Source organism: Oratosquilla oratoria, chromosome 34, assembly GCF_046742065.1.
Source record: "Oratosquilla oratoria isolate Oo_2021 chromosome 34, ASM4674206v1, whole genome shotgun sequence".
Taxonomy (NCBI): domain Eukaryota; kingdom Metazoa; phylum Arthropoda; class Malacostraca; order Stomatopoda; family Squillidae; genus Oratosquilla; species Oratosquilla oratoria.
This window is the reverse complement of record NC_134810.1, coordinates 15,172,814-15,180,313: the sequence shown is the minus strand read 5'-3', so window position 1 is coordinate 15,180,313 and position 7,500 is coordinate 15,172,814. Positions and strand designations below refer to the sequence as shown.

Sequence of the window (7,500 nt, the reverse complement as noted above, 5' to 3'; positions counted from 1 at the left end):
TTCTCTCTTTCTCTCTCTCTCTCTCTCTCTCTCTCTCTCTCTCTCTCTCTCTCTCTCTCTCTCTCTCTCTCTCTCTCTCTCTCTCTCTCTACTTCTACGGACCAAGTCACTTGGGGGTTCTGTTACCCTCCTAAAGCCTCTCCTGGACCACCTCTATGATTCGAACTCCTCGGTGAGATATTGTCCTCAAGGATGAAAGCGCCAATTGTCGCTGGCGAAATGCACGCACGCACACACACACACACACACACACACACACACACACACACACACACACACACACACACACACACACACACACACACAATCACACACACACACAATCACACACACACACAATCACACACACACACACACACACACACACACACACACACACACACACACACACACACACACACACACACACACACACACACACACACACACACACACACACACACACACACACACACACACACACACACACACACACACACACACACACACACACACACACACACACACACACACACACACACACACACATTCGTCGGATGGACGGCGAAGATTAGAGCTCCGAAGAAAAAGTGAAATTTTCGTGGATCTTAACGTCAAGGAAGTACCTTTTTGTATTTACAGGGAAGGGGAAAGCTCGTGGTGTAGTGGGAAGGTGATGAAAAAGGAGAAGGGGAGGGATTACTGAGGGAAATGGAAGGAAATGAAGAAGGAGAGGACTTGGTCCAGGCAGGCAGACGCCATATAAACAAACGCGGCCCAGAATTCAGCGACAAGGGACTAACAAAAGTGTAAAGATTAGAAATATAGATAAAAGCAGCAAAATGGAATGGGAAGATAACAATTTCCAAGGAATTAATGTGTGGGTGGGGAGAGCCAACCCTCCCCGATTAGCAAACCTAGAAGAAAAATTTGAAAAAATTGTCAAACATTGGGAGGAAAGGTTCGGTGAATTCACGAAGATCACGCAGATAGTTGAAAAACTAGAATAATTAGAGAAGGTGAACCAAAAACTAACTAAAGAAATAGAACTATTAAAAAGATATATATACATATATATGCATATATACATATATATGCATATGTACATATAAAGATAAGACCAGACCAATTATGATTAAATTCAGGGCAAAAACGACAGCAGAGAATATCTTAGCGAAAAGATGGAAACTAGCAGTGAAAAATATAAAAAGGTATGGATAAAAAGAGAAATGAATAAAGAGGAAAGAGAGGAAGAAAAAATGAAAAGACAAGAAGCTAAGGGAAAAAACTAGAACAGAACAGTCAGAAAAAGAGGAATTCTATTGGAGAGTAGTGAATATGAAGGTGAGGAAATGGACCATAACAAAGAAAAACAAAAGGGAAACAGAGAATACGATGGAAATAGCAGAAAATTAAGAGTGTCTTACACAAATTTAGATGAATTGATAACAGGATTGAATGAACTGAACGATTATCTGAAGGAAAAAGAACCGGACATAATGGGAATTGTAGAGACAAAATTAAAAGGTCCACTACCACCCAACAGCATAGGACATGATGCATATAATTATTGGATTAGAAACAGAGAGATAAAACAAGGGGGTGGAGTTATGTTCCTGACTAAGAAGGATATAAACGTGAAGAGTGTCACATATGGAAAGAATAGAGTAGAGATGATTATGATAGAAGTAGAAGACAGAGATAAGAAGAGCAGAAAGTTTGTAATAAATTACGTGCCTCCAAAAACAGCCTCGTGGGAAGAGAGTGAACATAAAAGTATGTTAGAAGACACAAGGATAACATTAAATAAGATAATGGAAGATGAAGGAAGAATAGTTATGATGGGCGACTTTAATTGCAAAGAAGTCTGCTGGGAAGAGATGACAGTAAAGGGTGGAGAAGACTCATGGGGAAATGTTCTACTTGAGATAATTATTGACCATACAATCACACAATGGATTCAAGAGAACACTAGGTATAGAAATGAAGAACCATCGAGACTAGACCTAATAATCACATCAGAACCTGAAATAGTGGAAAAGATTGAATACAAGACACCAATAAGCAAAAGTGACCACATATTGATTGAACTGGAACTCAATGAGGAAAAATGCATGAAAAGAAATGAACAATATAGAAAAGGAAGATTCATGTATGAAAAAATAAATTTGGATAAAATAAGAGAGTTCTTTCAAAAAGAAAACTGGGAAAGAATACACAAAGAGGAAACAACAGTGGAAGAGAAATGGAATATTTTTACAATTTATAAAAAAGGAGTGGAAAAGTATATCCCAAGAAAAAAAAAAAATGTAAAGTGCTGGTACAACAAAAGTTGTAGGGAGTTAAAAGACAAAAGAGATAAAGCTTGCACCAAATGGAAGAAAGACAGAAGACCTGAAAAATGGAAAATATATACTAGTTATAGAAATGAATATGTACAAGTGTGCAGAGATGAAAAGAGAAAATATGAAAAAGATGTTATAGAAAAATGTAAAGATCATCCAAAACTATTTTACAAATTTGTAAACAACAAACTGAAAAACAAACAAGATTTAGAGAAATTACGACAAGGAGAAGTTGAATACACAGAGGAAATAGAAATGGCAGAAATTATGAACAAGCATTTTAAATAGGTGTTTACAAGGGAAAGCATACAACCTGGAGAGATCGAATGGGAAGAGAAAGTCCCCCCTATGAAAGAAATAGAAGCAACATAGAATGAAATAATGAAACACTTGAGTAATCTTGATGTCAGAAAATCGCATGGACCAGATGAAATAGCAAACTGGATTTTGAAAGAATGCAGGAATGAACTGGCAGACAAAATACAAAGCATAATAAACAGTTCCTTGAAAGAAGGAAAAGTTCCAAAAGATTGGAAAAGAGCAAATATAGTACCTATATATAAAGGAGGAAATAAAGAAGACCCTACCAACTATAGACCAGTCTGTCTAACAAGTGCAATAGCAAAAATTTGTGAAAGAATGATCAAATGTAGATGGATAAAGTATTTAGAAAAAAACAACGTGCTAAATCCAAGGCAATTTGGATTCAAACAAGGAAGATCATGCGTCACCAATTTAATATGTTTCTATTCAAGGCTAATAGATATAATACAAGAAAGAGATGGATGGGCTGATTGTGCATTTCTAGACCTAAAAAAAGCCTTTGACAAAGTACCACATAAGAAGTTGCTTGAGAAATTAGAAACTGAAGGAGGAATACAGGGCAAACTGATTAAATGGATGGAAGACTTTTTGCAAGAAAGAAAAATGAGAGTAGTGATAAGAGACAAACACTCTAATTGGGATGAAGTAATAAGTGGTGTTCCACAAGGAACAGTTCTGGCCCCAATAATGTTTGCTATATATATTAATGATATGGATGAAGAAATTGAAAGTTATATGAGCTTCTTTGGAGATGATGCAAAACTGTTAAAAAAAATGAACACTGAAGAAGATTGTGAGTCACTACAGAGTGATCTCAATAAAGTATGGGAATGGAGTAGGAAGTGGGAGATGGAGTTCATTACTAAGAAGTGTAGTATAATAGAATTAAAAAGAAAAGAATAATAGGATCATATAAATTGGGAGAAGAAGGAATTAAAAAAAGTAGAAAATGAGAAAATGAGAAGGACCTGGGAGTCATTATTATGAATAATATGTCACCTGAGAAACATATAAACAAGATTTTTTGAGAAACTTATAATTTAATAAGAACAATCAAAGTGGCATTTACATACCTGGATGAAAAAAATGGTGAAGAAAATACTTATCACTTTGATAAGACCAAGATTGGAATATGCAGCAACGATGTGGTCACCAAGTACAAAAAAATGTATAAAAAAAACTTGAAAGAATACAAAGAGCAATCACAAAATTGGCACCAACACTTTAAAAACCATCATATGAAGAGAGACTAGCAAAACTTGAGCTACAGACATCAGAGCAAAGAAGAGAGAGAGGAGATTTGATAACTATTTATAGAATCATGAAAGGCATAGAAACTATTGATAGAGAGGATCTAATATAATGGAATGAAAGAAATACAAGAGGACACGGAAAGAAAATCAAGAAAGACAGCTATAGAAGAGATCTGAAACAGCTTTCTTCACAGAGTAATAGATAGTTGGAGCAAGTTAGATGAGAAAGTGGTGTGTGCAAAGACAATACATGAATTTAAAAATAGTTGAGATAAAATGAGATATGAAGACGGTACACCATGAGCATAGCTCCCCTTCCCGTAAAATACAACTAGGTAAATACACACACACACACACACACACACACACACACACACACACACACACACACACACACACACACACACACACACACATATATATATATATATATATATACACATATATATACATATATATATATATATATATATATATATATATTTATATATATATATGTATACATGTATATATATACATATTTATATATAATATATGTGTATACATATATATTTTTATATATATATATATATATATGTATACATATATATATATATATATATATATACATACATATATCAAGTAGAAATCACTGTTGGAGTAGAAAAGACTGGAAACGGGGAACCTATATATTTCGATTGCAAACTGCAATCCTCTTCAGTAGATACAATTAAGAGAGAGCGTGCTGCATAAGTAGCACCCTTAACAAAAGAAAGGGGAACATGAGAAGAGGTCTCTACCCTCGGCTCGCTCCGTATGTGAGGTCAGGAGGCAAATGAGTTTTCAATAGGTTGGTGATGAAGAGTCCGGGCATTATATCCGGAGACCATTGCCCCTTTGAAATATTCATGTTGGGCTGATGGTCTCCGGATATAATGTCCGGACTCTTCATCACCAACCTATTGAAAACTCATTTGCCTCCTGACCTCACATACGGAGCGAGCCGAGGGTAGAGACCTCTTCTCATGTTCCCCTTTCTTTTGTTAAGGGTGCTACTTATGCAGCACGCTCTCTCTTAATTGTATCTACTGAAGAGGATTGCAGTTTGCAATCGAAATATATAGATTCTCCGTTTCCAGTCTTTTCTACTCCAACAGTGGTTTCTACGTGATTGACAAATGTGTGATTACATTTTTCACCTGTAATATATATATATATATATATATATATATATATATATATATATATAAATATATATATATTTATATATATATATATATATATATATATTTACTGGATATGTACATAAAAGGAAAAAATACGTCACCCACAAAATTATAACTATGAAGGCAACTCTATGTAAGTATGCTGATATAAGTGGCAAAGGGAGGAACGAGGTAAGACTAAACATAAGTAAGAGAGAACTCATATGATATTGGAAACGATAAATTATTGATCCTGAAAATGATGAAGGAGGAAACCCAAGAGTGAAAGTAGATAACAACAAAATCGAAAACATTAAGGATGAAGCCAACTACAGAAATATAAAATTAATCTTAAAAGATATGTTAAACTAAAACATATGATATTCCTGCCTATACAGAAATGTCTTCATTATTCACATTGGTGAATATGTAGTCTATTTTTGAGTTTTTGAATTTAATAAAATTCAAGTTGTGTGTTTGACTTGAATATAAACGGTTTCTTGTATCCGGTTTCATTATGATATGCAAGAGATGACAGCCAAAATAACAAAATTTGTAACACAGACGGTAAGACATCCATAGCTGAAACATGACTATCCCAGATATAATCAAATAATCAGATACAAATAATGTGCATTTTAACGTTCAACCCGGGCACCCCTTAGCGTAAGAGGGGGACCCTGGGTTCAAAGCCCCAGGTAAAGGACCGTGTTTGATACAGGACACGGGAAGATGGCGGCAGATATACAGTGCTACGGAGAAGTCGGAATGCACAGACGATGAAGACAAATTATACTCGTTCGAAATGGAAAAATTCTAGCATAAGTTAAGGATTGGCTGCCTCTATTTTACACCTTTTAATGTAGTAAATGGTATGAGGGGCAATGATGATGGTGGAGATAATGTGTGGATGATGTTAATTATGACATTAATAGTGATAATGATGACGTCGGTGATGTTAACAGCAAACATAAACATCAAGAACAGTAAGAACAAACAATAACAAAAAGCAAAAACCATGAAACATTTTTTTTTATTGTAATCATACTAATGCAGTTATTGATAACATTAGTCAATATTGAATGATGATAATATAACCTAATGTAATTATTAACAAATATCAATATGAACTAATGTTAGTTGACTACAGTGATTAAAGGCAATGTTAATAGAAAAGATGACTATGATAGTGATAATAATAATAAAATATTTTATAATAACTCTCATCTCAGAAGTTGGGGCAATATTATCATAACCTTAATTAGACAACAGTTTAATATGAAGAGAAGGAAAACACATGGATGGAGTGGGCGGTAGGGGTGGAGAGGAGGAGGAGGAGGAGGAGGAGGAGGAGGAGGAGGAGGAGGAGGAGGTGGAGGAGGGGGAGGAGGAGGAGGAGGAGAGGAGGAGAGGATGGAAGGGGAGGGGGCAATTCTGGTGAGGAGTGGGTAAGGACCAAGTATATAAAGTGAGCGTCAGGGCACGTCGGCCCCAAACGTCCCTAATCTTGTGGATCCCGTCCGTCCTTCCTTCTCTCACGTTCTCACGTCTGCCTTCACATTCGACAGTGAGAGGTGAGTACAGTGACTTGTCATCTTACTCTCGCGTTTTTTTTTTTTTTTTGTCTCTCGTTTAGAAATTCAGACGAATCTAGGAAACCGGATAGCTACTAGCGGGACCCAAGATTTCTTAGTCGAGGTAACAGGTCCGAATGCCAGTTTACAGGGTTACGACCTGAAGGGTAAAAGAGTAAGGGGTCATCTCCGTGAGGTGCAATTGCCCATTTTTAGGGAAAGTCAGTTATTACCTCCAAACCTTCTATACCCCCAAAAAGAAATGATATATATATATGTGTATGTATATATATATATATATATATATATATATATGTATGTATGTATTGGAAAACTGTAAACACCAGATTCAATTGAAGGGTTTATATAAACCCTTCAATTGAATCTGGTGTTTACAGTTTTCCAATATGGATCCCAGATTCCAAATCTTCTCTTACATATACAGTACTTACTCTTACTCCGCTGGTCTTCGGGCCACTTGGTGATCCATAACCGCTTTCGAAGCGTCTCGCCATATATATGTATATGTATATATATGTATATGTATATATATGTACATATATATATATATATATATCTATATATATATATATTTTCACACACACACACACACACACACACACACACACACACACACACACACACACACACACACACACACACACATATATATATATATATATATATATATATATATATAATGTGTGTGTGTGTGTGTGTGTGTGTGTGTGTGTGTGTGTGTGTGTGTGTGTGTGTGTGTGTGTGTGTGTGTGTGTGTGTGTGTGTAGCTATGTCCGCCCTACGAGTTCTCTTGGTCCGAACCATCACTGCATCGATTCTA

At 35.7% G+C, this 7,500-nt stretch overlaps 1 protein-coding gene and 1 long non-coding RNA gene across 3 annotated transcripts in view; one reads left to right on the top strand and one right to left on the bottom strand.

The window, feature by feature from the left end:
- The window catches only part of LOC143018059 (uncharacterized), a 93,013-nt gene that overhangs the window by 54,903 nt on the left and 30,610 nt on the right, over positions 1 to 7,500 (bottom strand). The window lies entirely within an intron of this gene.
- Positions 6,466 to 7,500, top strand: part of LOC143018058 (uncharacterized) — a 220,290-nt gene continuing 219,255 nt past the window's right edge. For both annotated transcript variants that reach the window (XM_076173118.1, XM_076173117.1), the window contains exon 1: positions 6,466 to 6,659. The gene's annotated coding sequence lies outside the window, so the exon portion shown is untranslated. The remainder of the gene's footprint in view (positions 6,660 to 7,500) is intronic.